General features: G+C 55.2%; 1 protein-coding gene and 1 long non-coding RNA gene across 8 annotated transcripts in view; one reads left to right on the top strand and one right to left on the bottom strand.

Moving 5' to 3' along the window:
* Positions 1 to 15,294, top strand: part of SH3PXD2A (SH3 and PX domains 2A) — a 235,174-nt gene that overhangs the window by 136,868 nt on the left and 83,012 nt on the right. Inside the window, exon 1 of one of the 7 annotated variants that reach the window (XM_038578702.1) lies at positions 4,048 to 4,198. The exons of the other annotated variants lie outside the window; for them this stretch is intronic. The gene's annotated coding sequence lies outside the window, so the exon portion shown is untranslated. Of the gene's footprint in view, positions 1 to 4,047; positions 4,199 to 15,294 lie in introns of those variants that run through there. 7 annotated transcript variants of the gene reach the window in all.
* Positions 7,077 to 8,909, bottom strand: LOC106557956. Its single transcript, XR_005380534.1, has 3 exons — positions 8,358 to 8,909; positions 7,829 to 7,940; positions 7,077 to 7,302 (listed from the first exon to the last, which is right to left on the bottom strand). It is a non-coding gene; the product is annotated as an uncharacterized LOC106557956 (long non-coding RNA).

Genomic DNA, 15,294 nt, shown 5'->3' with positions numbered 1-15,294 from the left:
CTCAGCATGTATCCACTGAGCATCTACTGTGTGCCAGAAATTCATGGGCTGATGGACTAAAGGCTCAAGACTGCCACTAGGTAGAATTTTTGAGGAGTTAAACTAACTCCAGAGACAACAGTCAGAACACCCAGCTCTGCTTTGGCCTTGAATGAATTACTCCACCTCTTCAAATCCCTGAAGGCTTCTGCATCTGTGAGGGTGGCCAACAATACCCACATTGCGGGACAGTGGGGAGCTTCGAGGGTGCTAATGCCTGTAAGTGCCTGACCCAACACAGCTCACTCACAGGAGCTTCTGTTCTTCCCTTTCTTCCATGGGCCCAGGCCTGGGTGCAGAGTGGCTACTCTGTGGGAATGGAAATGGTCAGCTATGGGAGAACTTGCCAGGGTTGGTGCTGATGGTGGGGTGCGGCTGCCCCCAGTCTGCCACCAGGCCCCCTGCCGGCTGTCGGGAACTCTGAGGTGTCCATGTTCCTACCTTCCTCAGGGGGCCGGTGGCCTGGGAAAGGAGGGGAGAGCCCATTCCCTGGCCCTGTGCTTTGCTAAGTCCCGGTTAGACCCTTGCCAGCAAGCTCTGCCACCACCCACGGGGCCAGGGACGTGGCCCGCGCTGTCCTTCCAGCCCCACCGCCACTAGCAGCTGCACAAATAGTCTCTTTATACTGACAGGTGAGAGAGCCAGCTGGATGTGGCTGTAGGAACCATGGGGTCCACTGGGAACTGGGGGCTGGAGCAACTCAGAACTTTATGCAGGTAGACCCTGCCCACCCCCCACCGGGCCCCCCTCAACCTGGGCGGGCAGGTGGGAGGAAGGTGCCCACAGGAAGCTGGTTCCAACCCACTTGAAAGGAGCGTCAGCTCTGGGGAACAAGGATTTCTGAGGGCCCAGCTGTCATGCTGGGTGGGAAGTGCAGGGAGGCTAACGAAACAGCCCAGTTCAGAGCAAAGGCCTGTGCCAGCTGTGTCTAGGGAGAGAAGGTTATTCCATTTTCAGGCCAGTGCAGGGTTTCAGCTCCCTCGAGCGAGAGTGCAAAGGAGGTGGTGGGATAGGGAAAGTAGAGGGGTATAGGGGTCCTCCTCAGCTCCAGGAGGACAGACCTGCTATGCAGGTGCCCAAGGCCCCACGGACCCCTTCCCTGGCTCCCAGGGCCACAGGATGAGCCCCTCACAGAGCTCCGGAGGCCTGCTTCACAGTTATGTCACGTTCAAGGGTGTCTTGGTTCCCCCTGCATTGTCACCAGTCCTCTGGTTAGCTACCCCTCCATAGGGAATCCATGACAGAGCTGACCCTCGAACCCAAGTCTTTGGCCTCCTGGACTAAAGACTTGTTAGCATCCAGACAGGAGGCATTCATTCACTCTAGCATTTTTGATCATCTTCTTGGTGTGGGACACCAGGGCCATGGAAGTGGACACAGCTCAGCCCTCCCCATGGGGAGCTTGAGGTCTGAGGGGAGAGACAGCATGGTCAGGGCCTGGCTTGCTGCTGTGGGAGGCAGCAGAGCACGATAGGGCTCTGGCTAGCACCTTGGTTCCTTCCCCACCTACCCTGTGGCCTGGGAATTATTTAAATGCCAAGATCTCAGTTTCTTCACCTGTGAAATGGAGCTTATAACAGCTGCCAATCCAGTGGAGATGGCAGAAATGAAACAAGTGATATACGGATGCTGGACCATCCACAGCAGTGGGCTAGCCTGGCGAGGTGGTCAGGGAAGCCTCTGCGGAGAGGTAGCATTCGAGCTGAGAGTAAGGTGGGAGCTACGAGCTACCCTACTCAAGGGGATTGGGAGACAAGGACACTCAGGTCAGAGAGAGTCCCTAAGACTGGGGCAGTTTCAAGAAACTGAAAGAAATTCTGTCTTCCTGGAGACCAAGAACATCCTGACCAGGGCTGGGCCAGAGGAGTTGGGTCTGAGGTCCATTGGGTGACCTTGGTCAGTCATTAGCCCTTTATATTTCATCATCAGGGAAAGGGGCAAAATTTGGGGTTCTTTGGGGTCTCTCCTGGCTCTGACATTCTGTGATCTTATCAGGGCCAGCTGGCTATTGCAATGGTCCGAGCATGTAGCAACCAGGATCTGCAGTGGTTGCAGATGGCTGTGGAAATGAAAGACATTCATAGACACGGTCAGATGTGGAAGAGACAAGCATTCTGCAGATCACGTGACCCTTCCCTTTCACAAGCCCTGTGGGTTTGAGGCACCACTTAACTTTGGGTGACTTAGTGCAAGGGCTCTGTGTGGATCTGGCTCCACCTCGTGGAAGCTTTGGGCATTGCAGTTGCCAGTATCACGACAGATGCCGTAGATTTGGCTGATACTGTCAAAACCCGTGCTGGGTCCTTGAGTGTGGTCTTGTTTAACCATCAGTGTAATCCGGTGAGACTCAGGCCTCCCTTGTGTAGATGAGGGCGCTTAGGCTCATGTTGGTTCAGTTACCTCTCAGCTAGTATGTGTCAGAGGCTGGATTCAAACCCTTCCAGCTTCAGATCTGCGCCCAGCTACCCACATGGGGGTGTGTGATGGAGCCACAGGGCCATGGCTCCAAACTGCTAGATTCTGAGACCTTTTATCTGACCGTAGGGCAGAATAATTGAATCAGGACCCCACGGTTGCTGTGGTCACAGATGGGGGCCCCTGAAGGTACAACTGAGGGCACGTTCCATATTTGGGGACTCTTGAAGGGGAATCTAGGCTTCTTGTGAGCCCACATCCCTGAGAAGACACAAGGCTCAGGAGCCCAGGGCCAGTTCTGGGTGCCCTCCCTGAGACCCCTCCCCCAGCCTCGAGAGCTCCCAGGAGGGGCCTATCTGCTGTGGGTCAGACCCCTGATGTGCTTCCAGAACCAGCCTCTCTCTGTCTTCCTGAAAGCTAAGCCGGGTGCTGCCCAGACGGACACCTGACTTTGGTCTTACTTAGGTCCAGCTGTGACCCCAGCCTCAAACCAAGCCCTTTACTCCCTTACCCTGTCTCTATCATGTGGCCCATTTGTCACATGAGGAACCCTGAATTAATGGGAACCCCCTTCCCCTGGCCCCAACTCAGGACACACAGCCCAAGATCTCGCCACCTGAACCAGGCAGGAGATTTTTACTTTCAGACAGTCTTATTGAGATATAATTTACATAAAACAAAAGTCACTCATTTTAAGTGTGCCATCAATCCAATGATGATTAGTAAATTTGCAGAGTTGTGCAACCATCGCCACAATCCAGTTTTAGAACTTTTGCATAGCCCTGAAAAGATCCCAGAGGGAAGAATTAAAAAACCAGCTCTGGGGCTGAGGAGCCCCATCAACATCCCTTCCCTCTGTCCGTGTCAGGGAAGAGGGGAAATATGTACCTAGAGACCGGGTTCTTTCCTCAACCATGTGCTGCTCTGATTTCTAGACCTGGTGGTTCCAGCTCCTTTGGCTCTTGCACAGACTGTCCAGTAGCCCACCGCAAGGCCTGCTTTGCCCTTCTCAGTGCTGCTCTGAGGTGGACCGGCTGCTGAGTGGGTGCCCAGAGTGGAGGGCTGAGGGTGCCCCCATGCACTTCATCCCCACTCCCCGGAAGTACACATGCAGTTTGGCCCTGCATGTGGGCTACATGTGACTTCAGTGCTTACTTTCCCCAGGGCATCTCAGAAGGCTACTGGGTGCAGGCAATAGACCTAGGGGCTAAGCCACAGGGGCTGCTTGCAGGCAGCCCAGGGCTTTAGCAAAAAGCAATGTATGCGTTTTAGCTCATTTAATTTTTGCATCTCTCCATGAGCTGGGCACGTTTTTTTTCTCTCAATTTCCAGTTAAGCCCACTAAGGCAAAGAGAGGTTATGTGACTTGCAAAGCTGATGAGTGGCAGAGATGGCTACAATCCAGGCAGTCCAGCGGGAGAGCCTGGCTCTCAACCTCAGTAACGCTCACCAAGTGTTTAGCATGCTGCCTGGCACGTGCTCATAATCAATGGGACCTATTATTACCATTGCTATTGTCAAGGGGCTGCTGCGTGCTGAGGGAGAAGCCAGAGGCCTGGCTAGCCAGTGCCCACACAACGCTCACCACTTAGCACACAGCGGTGTGAGTTGGCAGTTTCTGGAGCCGGCAAACCAGCCTCCACCCCAGTCTGAGGCCGCATCCCACTGGAAGCAGGAGGGAGGGTTGCCTCCCCACCTGGGCCTTCAGACATCCTCCAGCCCTGCCCTCATGTTGCACTGACAGGTTCTGCAGGGCTACGGGGGTGGGGGGGTGTGATGATTTGCCCAAGGTCACCCAGAGAAACAACTAGCACTTTTTGACTCAGAGTCCAGTGTTCCTTCTGGCTCTCAGAAACTTTTCCAGCTGACTTCCAGAGCATCCCGCCTGCTGATGCACAGAAGGGCACCTGGAGGCCCAAGCTGAACCTTTATGGTAACACGAATCAAAGCCTGCCTGAGGGACAGGGAGGAGGGGCCAGCTGCCCTGAATGGCCAGGGAAGTGGGAGCTGGGCTGTGGTCAGGTCTGATCTAATTACGCAGAAGCAGGCTCCCAATTAGAGAGGGCTATGCCTGCCAAGCCAGAGAATTTAAGGTTAATAGCAGGGAGTGCTCTTGTCCCTGCAAGAGAGGGCGCCTGTGAGCCTGTCTTACTGGTCAGAGACTCACAGAGACCTACAGGGCCACAGGCAGCCACCACGAGTGCCAGAAGACAGAAGACATGGGTCATCCCCCATGTTGGCATGTCTCCGTAAAGCCCCCACTATGTGTTGGTCACGTGTTAGGTCCAGCAGGCTATAAGGATCTTGGTGGGCAGTGGTAGGCGGCGGATACTCCATGCCAGAGACAGGGAGAGGCAGATGGTTTGGTTTAGAATACTGCAGAAGCAGGTCTGGGGATGATTTGAGCCCAGGCAGTTTATTTGGGAGGTGATAATGGTAGACGCCAGTGAGGGAGTGAAGTCAGGCAGGGGAGGGAAGGCAGCCAAAAGTAGTCACAATCAACTAGATGCCCTATGGGCCACTGGGGCCTCACCCCACAGGGAACTCTGGGAGCTGGCCAAGAACTGGTGGTCCCATTCAAGGGCAGGGGTGCGGGGCTTTTATGCACCCACTGTGGCTTCTTCCTCCAGCTCTCCGGCTGCCCCCTTGGCCCTGTCCACCTCCAAAGAGCAGTCAGAGGGGGCTTTCCAAAGAGCCTGCATAAGCTAACACTGACATGGCTTTCCACTGTGGCAGGATGACTTCCAAGCAGGTTCCTGGTGGCCTGGGTCTGGGAAGCCTGGTTCCCTCCCCATCTCCAGCCCGATGGCTCCCGCCTCCCATTCCACCTGCTCCTCCAATTATCCTAGAATCCTTACCTCTTTAGAGAGACTTCCCTTTCTCTCCATTTCTGCAACCTCTCCCTTTTCTTCACGGCTTTTAACCCAGTTTTATTCTATGCTGAGACCCCAGGGCCTGGCTGGCATGCAGTGAGTGCTTGCAGATGCTTGTTGAGTGACCCTGGCCTGGGGGCTCTGGCGCTGAGGACCTTTGTCACCAAGCCCTGAGCTTCTGTAACAGGAGTGTAGAGACTGGACTGGCCCAAGGTTGTGCTGGCCGAAGCTCTCAGGAAGGCCTGTGTAGGGGCCATTCCCCCGTGGTCCTCTCCCCAGCACAGCAGGGCTGACCAGGGCACCCCAATGGTCAGTGAGCTGCCAGAGATGCTCAGGTCTAGAGTACATGGGGCACTTGGAGAGGGAGCAGGGCCCTTGAGGGTGGGGGTGCTCAGGGAAGGATGGGGAGCCTGATGTCCCCCTGGGGGAGGCCTCAGAGACAGAGGGTAGACAGAGGGCCTGGGTTGATGGAGGCCTGTGAGTGCTGGCTTGGAGGCTTTTGATCAGGAGGGTGGGAAGGCCAGAAGGCTGATAGACAGGAAGGATGGAAAGATCAGGGTCCTGATGGTTCCAAGCCCTGGCTTAGGAGTCGTCTGACACTGGGTTCAGATCTCAGCTTGATACTACTGAGCTAGCATCTTAATAGGTAGCACTTCCTAAGCACTGGCATTCCCTTGTTCTCTGACCTGGGCCCACAGGGGAGTCAAGAAAGGAGGCAGTGAGGCACTGTGGTCCAGTTGGGGAAGGGAGAGACGCATGGGGAACAGTAACACGTCCTGCAGCAGAATGCAGGATGTCAGGAAGAACGTGCAGCCTTGCTAGGCTGGCCTTGGGGTTTCCATGGCAACCCTGGGTGACATCACAGCCAGGGGCTGGAGCACAGGACACAGGGAGGCATCCTCACCAGTGGAGGGGAAGCACACTGAGTCCTCAGGGCGAACTCTGCACACAGAGATTGTTCAAATACTTTGGCATTTTATACAAACTAACATCCACACTTGCTGACCCACCCATAATCCTCAAGGAGGACCCCCTCAAGGAAGCAGCACTTCCACTGGGCTTTACTGGGGGAAATGGAGTGGAGGGTAGAGACCCAGGGTCTGCCCAGAGGACAACTCAGGATAACGCCACAGCTCTGGCCAACCCCTCCGAAGCCCCTGGCCTCCCTGGGCCTGTTTGCCTGGGCATTCATGCCTTCATTCAGCAAACACCTGCTGTGCCTCTCCCTGTGTGAGGCCTGGAGGGACACCGCCTGCCTCCTGGGGCCCTCAGTAGAGCGGAGGAAACAGCAAAGACATCACAGTAACAGCAAAGACATCACAGTAACATAAGACTTAGGAGGGAAAAGAGGGGGTACCACGCCAGGCCAGGCTCTGAGAGTATCAGACGTGGCATGAGGCGGGGAGGTGAGGGCACAGAGCCCTTTGTCCTGCATGCCCAGTGCCTGGTGCTCAGAGTGTGGCAGCCACCTGTCCCTTCATGGTCCAGCTGTGAGGGGGATCCAGCCTTGGCTGTCACCCCTGCCATTTCCAATCAGGGAGGGCCAGGGTCCCCGGGAGGGCTGGTAGCCTGGCAGCAGCCGGGCTTCCAGGGGAATAGGAAAGTAGAACAGTCACATAGATGGGTCTTAACCACCCAGGTCTGCCACCCACCAGCCACTTGATTTTGGTGAAGGGGGTTTACCCTCTGAGCCTGGGTCTCTTCATCTCTAAACAAGCACCCCAAGCCTTGGCCTACCCCAATAGGGCCAGCCAGGCCAGTCTCCCCATATCCTTCCCCAGCTGCTCCTGCTCCACCCCTCGCCCCTGGGCCCGTGCTGGGCTCCGTGACTGGGTGTGGGGCCAGCAGCCTGTGCAGGAGGCTCGAGCATCCTCATCTTTATTGAGCCTGTGCACACCAGGCAGTTCATATGCATCAACTTTTGTCCTCCGGCAATCCAGTTAGGTGGGTCCTGTCGGTCTCTTCACTTTATAGACTGGAAATGAAGACAGAGACACTCAATATAATCTGACAGAGGTGGGGCTTGAATCCAGGCAGCTACACGCAGACACATCCCCCGCGTGAGCTGCATGCAGCGCACTGATCTAGGCCGCGCTCTCTGGTGTACTAGGCAATGCACTGTGGCTACTTAAATTAAGTTCTCATTAAATCAGATTAAAAATTCAGTTCTTGGGTCATACTAGCCACGTCTTAGGTGCTCGACAGCCACAATGGCAGTGGCCGCCTGACTAGAGGCCATTTCTATCGGTGATCACGATTCTATTGGGCAGCTTGAGGTGGGGCACCCCTAAGTGTTGGGGATGGAATTGGGACACCCAGTGCCATCAGAGGGCAGAATCAAAATGGGCTTCCTGGGCTGGAATGTTGTGAAACGCTGGAGAGGGCAGGAGGGTGCGGGAACAGGCCGTAAGCACAAACAGCCTTGAGTTCCCGGCCTTGCTTCCCTGCTGCTAGCTGTGTGGCTCCAAGCCTCGCCCGTAAAATGGGCCTAAAGCACCTACCTCAGAGATAATGTCACGGAGGCGTCAAGGGCCCTGGCCTGCCTGGGTGCTCAGTGCTTGTGTACTTGTGACACAGAGTTCGAGAAAGTCTGGGAGGTGCAGCATTTTCTCACTGTAAGAGACAAGCATGTGAGTCCAAGAGTCGAGACCGTCCTGGGTGGTGCAGGTGAGCTAGGTGCCGGGAGAAGCCTGGGGCCCTGCTTCCAGCATTCTCTCCCACGGAGGCCAAGGCAGACACGAGCACAGCTGGGCCTGGGACAGGCTCCTGGGCGTCCAAGGGAAGCAGAGAGCCCTTGGCCTAGCTCGAAATTAGGCCAGGGCTGGGGAGCGAGCAGCCTTATGGCCGAGGGGCCACCCGGAGGTCTGCTCAACAGTGGGGACCTGGTGCGTATCACACCAACACGCACGCACTCAGGCTCAGGCACATTTCTGCAGATTTTAGCGTGGGGAGCAGAGCAGTCCTTTGTCTCGCCTGAAACAAAGGCCCATCCCACGGCCTAAACAGGGAAAAGCAGAACCAGATGGAAACCTGATTCTCAGTCTCGGAGCTGTGCCGCCACCTTCCAGGGGAAAATCTTTTGTTACAGACATCACCACTGGGTTTCTCCCACCGAGGTTCTTCTAAAATCTAAGCTGTGTGCCTTCACTCGAGTCCAGCCCCAGCTGCGGGTCCTGCCCACCTGCGCTCACGGCAGACAGCCGCCCTGAGGTCTCCTCGCCCTCTCTCTGCTCCTAGCACACACACGAGCACACGCCAATGCACACATGTACACACGCACACACACAAGATCCCATCTCTGTTCCTGCCCGTGCACCTTTGCCCACATCATCCCTTCCAGCCCAAACCTCTTTCCTCCCCCTGCTCTTTCTAATATTCATCTTTCAGGGGTAGCTCTAGAGCCCCCTCTTCTAGACAGCCCTTCCCAACTGCCCCAGACCACTCTGACCTCCCCTTCCCAGGAATTCCTGTATAACAAATCCTTTTGACCAGGTTATGAAATCACAAAGTGACTGTATGTTTTCTCTTTCTGGGTGTTTGTCTTGTCACTCCCAACCAGACAGTGTGCTCTGTGAGGGCAGAACTGTCTTTCCTACCACTCTTCTGCTCAGACACAAGACTGGGTTGGGTCTCACTTAAGACATAGATGGGTGGGTGGACAGACAGACAAATGTCCTTGGAGAGAGACTGGGAAGGCCTGCAAGCATGGAAGACCTTCTTTGCCCTTCTCCCCAGGAACTTTGCAATTGGACCCTAGCACAGTGTCCCTTCCACAGTTCCCCAGGTCTGGCATGCCATTCCCAGGAGTCCAGGGGGGCCCACGGCCAGGCAGCATAGAGGGCAGGAACTCAGACAGCTTGTGGGAGGCTCCAGCACCCTGTGGCCAGAGGGCTGAGCAGCCTCATTTCCCCTCTAGGAAACCAGTGCCCAATCCTCTCCCTCCACAGACTGCTTATCAGTCACCATTTGGTGGGACTTCTTGGCGTGCATACAAGTGGAAACCCAGGCCCATTGTTTACAGGGTCCTGAGCTGGCCCCCTGGGCAGTGGGGCCAGATTCTTATGAAGTCCATACCCTTGAGGCTGGGCGAGTCAGCAATTCTTATATCCTGGCCACCATCCACATTCATTCTAGCCCCTGCTGTGAAGCCAGGCTCTAGGCCAGGGTTCTCTGCACATGCCAGGTTCTGTTTTAAGAGCTTTGCACTTATCTCAGGTCATCCCCATAACAAAGGTAGGACATTTGCATCTCCCTTTGACAACTGAAGGTACCAAGAGGTGAAACAACTTGCTTGTGTCACAAAGTGGCAAGTGGCTAAACCAGGCTCCACCACACCCACTCTTAACCCTCCCCTCTGGATGCAGAGGAGCCATCATTGGGCTGGCAACACACTCAGGGCCTTTGCCCAGAATGATGAGTCCACTCAGAGGAGACAGACAGACCGCGCTTTGTCTTTTTGCTGTGGATGGAGCAGCAGAGACGCTCTGGGATGTTAGAGAGATAAGCACAAAGCCTGGGAAGATTCTGGGGTGTGCCACAGCCCTGGCATGGGCCTCTCTGGGACTCAGCCTGGGGGTGGGGGGCTGCTGCTGAGACCCCTTCCCTCCCCAGGAATTCAGCTTTTTCTCCCAGGGCAGGAATTCCGGCCTCTCTGGACTGTCCACATGGCCACAATGGGGCCCATTCTCAGGCCCCGGGAAAACACTGATCCTGGGGAGAAAGGACGGATTCTTGTTGGACACAAGGGCCCTCAGTGCCACAGTTTACATCAGGGCGCAAATGAGGGCAAAGAACAGGATTCATGCCCCGTCCGTCTGTCTTCCTTGGGGGCCACTGCCCCTCGGGACCCTTCCGTGCAAAGGGTCTGAGAAGCCAGAGCAGAAACCCAGGGAGGGGCTAAGTGGGGTGGGAATCCCCCCAGCCTTCTCCAGACCTCAGCTGACTGGAAGCCCCCTTAGCTCACACCCTCCTCACACAGCTTCTGGACCGACATGCCCTGTCCCACTCACTGTATTGCTTCCACAGAGAACTAACAAGGCTGTGAGATAGTACCCTCATGTTAGGGATGGGGAAACAGGCCCCAAGTGCGTAGTTGTCATTATCTTAAAAAATTTTTTCTGCCACAGTAACAAATTTCCCATCAGAGCCCAATACAGACAAGTAAGCAGGTGGACACCTGAAACAGGTTTCACAAACCAGTACTTACCTTACTATGACAGATGCCGTCCTTTTGTCCATCTTTTAAAAATGCTTCCTTGGACACACTAAGTTGGTTTCAGAACTCACAAATGGGTCATGGCCTGTCATTTGAAAGGCATTAATTTGAAGTGGCTTGCCCAGGTCCACCAGCTACCAGCGCAGAGCCGTGCCCAGAACCTGGGGTCTGTTGACATCACTGCCAGACTTGTCACTAGCTCTGTGCCTTCCCGCCTGCCCCCTCACTGTCTGCCTCGCCTCTTAACAAAAATCTTCCTCCAGGCACACCCTGGCCACATCCCTCCCTGACTCTGAAATCTTCTGGATTTCACAGAAGAACATTGATCCCTCACTCCTGCCCCCACCCCACCAGCCTGGCCTATCCCTGCCTGTCCATCTGCTTACCTACCCTCCCTGGTTTAACTCCTCCCGTTTGAAGCTGCTTGTTCCTGGCTCTAGAGCTTTCCACTCTATACCCTCTCCATGGACCCAAATACCCCTGACCCTTCAAGGCTCAGCTCAAAGCTCACTGTTCCTGGAAGCCTGTCTTAGATGTTCTGCAGCCCCGGGATCTTTTTTCTGCACTTAGAATGTAACCACTCCTGTGTCTCTTGGGATGTCTCAGAATGTTAGGTTTCTCATTGTGCTGGTTAGTTCTGTTCTCCCATCTTTGCCTTAAACTTGCAGGCCAGAGAATGTCCTATTTCTCCTGCACCTGCACAGGCCTTCACAAGCAGCCTATGGCAGGAGCTGAAAACACACTCAGCAGTGGCTAACGGCAGTCAAGGGCTCCGTGTCACTGCCCTAGCCATGGTTGCATACTCTCAGTCCAGGCCCTATTTTCTCGGTCCCACTCATGTCACCCTGAGATCATTGGGCTCTCAAGGTCACCCACAGCCAGCCATCTGGCAAGCCATCAGGCCTCTCAAGCAGTTCCAAGCAGCAGCAGGCCCTACAGACGGGCGTCCTGGGCCGAGCAGCCAATGTCAGCCAGCAGACAGGAGGGTGAGAACATCAGGCTGGAAGTTCGAGCGTGCACGTCCTCCTCTGCCAGGACACTCTCCAATGGGAGCAAGAATGGGAGGGAGAGGGGGTGGCAGACCGCAATACGGTCTCTGTAGCACTCAGAGTTCCACCTGGCAGGGACTCGACATCCTTCCACAGAACTGGCCTAGCCAGACCCCCAGCGGCTCTCCCTGGCTTTGCCTCCCACCCCGGGGATCCCTGATGGCAGGATGGCCACCTCCTTTCCCAGCAGGAGCCTGCCCCTGACACTTGGGCTCTTGAGCATCCCCTTCTTTCAGCCCCCTCCCCTGTGGGCCTGGGGGGGGGGGGGAGTTCCGCATGAGGGATGTCACTTCAGCTTCCGGAGACTGGGGAAACCACTAAAGCCCTCAGGAGCTCAGCCTTCTTATTCATAAAATGGATTACCACCACTCCTCTGCCTATTTCTGAGCACTGAAGGTCAATGTGTGCTGGGAGTTCCCCCCGGGGGAGGGCAGAGAGTGGGAAGGTTTGTGCCAAAATAGGTGTCCAGCAGGCAGGAATTGTTAACTGCCTTTCCTGCTCCCTGCCTCTTGCCTTGCACTCTTCACTGTCTACAGCCCAGCCCCTTCACTAGAATGTCTATAGAAGGAGTGCAGCTGATCTCACCAAGAGGAATTAAAGTAGATAAAAAGGGGGAAAAAAAAAAAAAGCTAACCCACCTGGGGTGCCAGTAGCATGAAAATGCACCACCTTTACATCTTGTGGTTTGGGGCCTAGAGAGTAGGCCACTCTGGAATGTTAAAGACATCCGATAAGTGAGTCCAGGCACGCAAGTTCCTAGGGGTCAGTGGCTCCCTGATAATATGATTGTTGCCAGATGGGCCCCGTTCGGACATTTAGTGGTAGAAATGGGCTTTTCCCAGATGGACCCTGCTCGGCAGAGAGCAGGGCTTGTTTTGTGTCTGTGAAAGCCCAAAACTCTGAAAATGAGGCTGGAATTGCGCTGCTTGGTACAGTGCTGCCAGCATCATGGTGAGGGCCAAGTTTCAACAAGCCTTTGCCTTTGGGTAGCCACTGAGATGGGGTCAGTTCTAGGTATGAAATACTATATAAGAGAGACAATTTATGGCATTTTCTGGGCCAGGCACCATGCAAGCCCTTTTATGCATCCCTAAATCTTGAGGTACTGTTATTCTCCTCATTTTACAGGTAGAGAAACAGACGCTTAAGATGACCACCCGGCTAGCAAGTAGCAGAGGGTTGAACTGGGCTCTGTCTGCTTCCAGAACCTGTCCCCTGCATCCTAGAGGCAGGGCCAGGGGATGAACGGTTTATATCCCAAGATTATGGGGGACAGGAAGAGGGTGACTCTGGAGTCCCTGTTGAAATGAGGGAGGGATATGGTGCTGTGTTGGAGGTTCTCATTCCCTCTCCCCCAGCCAGGCCAGACCTACAGACCAGAGGGGGTCCTAACTGTCCCATTTTGTCTGGGATTTTCCCAGTCTGACCCCCGGAAGTCCCATGTCCCAGTCTGCCTGGAATGGCTGGTTACTGTACCTGGGGTCTTAGTCATCCTCTGTACCAATTGCAGAGAAGGCTGAGTGGCCTGATGGAACCCTGTCAGGACACAGCCTGGGAGCCTTTGCAATTACATTAGCTTCTGGCAGCGCTAGAGGGAGACTGGCCTTCCCCTCCCCTCTGGCTTCCTGTGGCTCCTGAAATATAGTGATTCAGCAGCAAACTAGAAGGAGGTTAGACTGTGACCTACCCGAGTGGAATCACCCGTGGGGTGGGGGCTGTTGGCATCAGCTCAGAGCAAGAATTGGACCAAGGAGGGGAAGTGTGGGAGGGGATCTTGAGTTGTTAGGGAGCTGAACGCCAGCAGAGCGTTCTGTAGTCCTGCCCAGGCCAGGACTGACTGTAGGACAGCTGGAGGGGGCATGCCCTGCCTTCCCCAACCATGCCCTGATATGTGAGGGACAGGGGAGTCCCAGCCACTGGATCCTTAAGCCGCTTCTCAGCATATTCAGCAGCTGAAAATACCAAATGGCTTTGCTCAAGGTGCCCAACCAGAAACCTGCTGGAGGTTCCCTATCAGGGCCCTGCCCCCTTGGACCAGGGGCAATCCTGTGAAGGATTCCTGTGTTGGCCACTCCCACCATTCAGTGGGGGCCATCCCCACTGCTGGGGAGCCTCCACTCCATTGACCTTGCGTTTCTCAAGGGGGAGCCCCCAGGGCCTGGCGTTCCCCTCCCTTCCTTGTACCCATGGCTCCAGGGGAGGATTTGAGCACCATAGCAAGACCTAAATTCTCAGTGCCCAATCCCAGCCTCGACCCCACTCATTGTGTGACCTTGAACAAGTAGCTTTGCCCTCCTTGCCTGTCACCCATGGAAGCCACACCTCTTACAGGGGGAGGTCCAGGTGGGAAGGGCTGATACTTTGGTTAAAGGACAGGCAGGCCAGGGATCTGTCTGGAAGCTTCTTTGGCACCGCAAGCAGAAATATTTCTTAGCAGTGGCTGGGGTCCTGATGGAGATGATGATACAGGGACTGCAGTGCCCCCTGGGACCACTCCTGCCTACCTGCCAGGGTTGTCCTGAAGGAGTGGAGTTCTCAGCCAACACTTGGGATGCAAATGATGTGGTTGGTTGGGGTGGAGCTCCACGTCAGAATTTGTAACCAGCTCCCTGGATGATCCTATTGAATAACCAAGCTGAGTATTCCTGACCTGGGCATGGCACAGAGGAGCACCTGGGAATTATGTCCCTCTCCCACTCCCAAGCCTCAGTGTGCTCCCCTGTCACCAGATAATGACCTGCTTGACTCCCCTCTTGGTGCTGTTGATGAGCTCAAAGAGAATCCTGGGCAGCTGGCAGCTGCAGAAACAAGAGAGGAAGGAGGTGGCTAGCACTGAGGAAGCCGCCCTGACTGGACCACTGGCAGCCAGTGGATGGTCCGTGGGCCATTGTGGTCTCAGGCCCAGAGGGCCTCTCCTGCAGGAGCCGCAGCAACATAGTAGAGCAGGGAGGGACAGCTCCTTTTCCAGGCCTCCCGCCCTCTGCAGAAAAGCCTGAGAAATGAATTCCTCCTCGGGAGTGGCAAGTCTGCCGGGCAGGACTTGGCCACCATATAATGCTCTCCTCTCCTTCACTGCGAAGTCTCCCCACAGTTGAGCTTCAAGTGGCCCAGCTAGGTACTCTGGGACACAGCCTCTCCTGGTCTTCCCTTCTGTCCTAGGGAGATGAGAGTGCCTGGACTGCCAGCCAGGTTGGGGGTGGGGGGATGGTGCAAATGGGAACTCCCCACCTTCCTAACTCCTTTTGGAGGCAACAGATTCAGCAGATCCTCCTCCACCTGATCCACCCTGCAGTTTCCATTCTTGCAGGTGGGTCATGCCACTGCTCTTTCCCAAGTTGGATGGGCAGTGGGTGACCCTCTTTTTCATCTGTAAAATGGGCATGATGGGACCTTAGTGTGGATGTGAGGGTTGGAAGAAGCATGGATTACTAAGGGAGTTCTCCAACTAAGATGGGCAGGTAGGGGGAAGGTATCAGAAATGCAATTTCCTGAGCCTCAGCCCCGCTTTCTGATTCACTGGGGTCTGAGCCCAAACTTAAGAAAACTTAGGAGCCTAGGAGAGTCAGAACCCCTAACCCTTTGATGTGCAAACAAATCACTTTGGTGCTTAAACTCCCCCAAAGCTCAGGCTACCCCCCCTAGACCTCCGGAATCAGTCTCTGGGAGTCTCCATGAGGTTGACTCCCTTTCTTGTGAACCTGCT

This window comes from Canis lupus, chromosome 28 (assembly GCF_011100685.1).
Source record: "Canis lupus familiaris isolate Mischka breed German Shepherd chromosome 28, alternate assembly UU_Cfam_GSD_1.0, whole genome shotgun sequence".
Lineage (NCBI taxonomy): Eukaryota > Metazoa > Chordata > Mammalia > Carnivora > Canidae > Canis > Canis lupus.
Note: the sequence above shows the minus strand (reverse complement) of the source record. Positions and strands in the feature narration are given on the sequence as shown.